We start from the raw sequence: 998 nt of genomic DNA on the forward strand, positions 1-998 counted from the left end.
CCCCATCAACACGTTGTCACATCCGCTCAAAGCAGTGAAACTAATGCAAAACACAGCAGCCCACAACCACATCTTCCCTTCCCTTACAAGGTCCTAGCAGGAAGAGGAAGATTTGTGGGCTCATTCATTCACCACGTGTTCCACGGCCCCTACTTTCCTCTCATTTTGGAGAGATGTTTTCCTCCAGCAACCACCTGACTTTTTGCAGGGTAGGGGTTTGGGGGAGAAATATATTTGCCGAGTCAGGATTATTCCAGTCACCTGCAGGGAAGTGAGGAAGAAGGGGAGTGGGAAAAGATCCATTGTTCATGCAGTCAATGACCAAGTGCTGAATTGAAGGCTGAATCACAGTAACATAAGGCACTGAGAGGACACACCTGCTCCAGGGGTTCACTAGCTTCCACACTGAAGCTGCCCATGACTTGGAGGTGAAGTTTGGCCAGTCTGGTAACACCGGTGAATCTTGCAATTCTAATAGCTAGCAGGGATGCTGGAACAATTTGTACAGTGGAGGTGCTGAGAACCACTGAACCAAACTAAACCCTGTATATGATAGAAACCACTTCAAGTCATGGGGTGCAGCAGCACACCCAGCATCCCTAGTTCCAGCACCTCTGAGGGAAAGCGTGGAGAAGCGTGGAGATAGCATGTAGACCAGCAGACTGGGAGTCAGACAATCTGGCTTCAAGCCCTAGCTCTGCACTTCCTGTGTGATCTGGGATAGTTCACTTACCTGCCGTGATGTGGTTCCCCGCTGGACAATGGAAGGAGTATTTAGCTGTTGTGAAGATTAACTCATTTGTGTCTAAGGCATTTTGAGATCCTTGGCTAAAGAGTGACATAGAAGGGCTAAAATGCAGTGACCATCCTAGCGAGAACTTGAAACAGAAGAGAAGAACACACACGTACATGCACACAACTGTGGGCTTAATGCCACAGCTTCTGGCCATCCCGACTTCACGCAGAGCAGCTGCAGCATCAGGGTCATTGTGTTTATA

The sequence above is a fragment of the Terrapene carolina genome, unplaced genomic scaffold, assembly GCF_002925995.2.
Source record: "Terrapene carolina triunguis isolate 2854851 unplaced genomic scaffold, T_m_triunguis-2.0 Scaffold233, whole genome shotgun sequence".
Classification (NCBI taxonomy): Eukaryota; Metazoa; Chordata; order Testudines; family Emydidae; genus Terrapene; species Terrapene triunguis.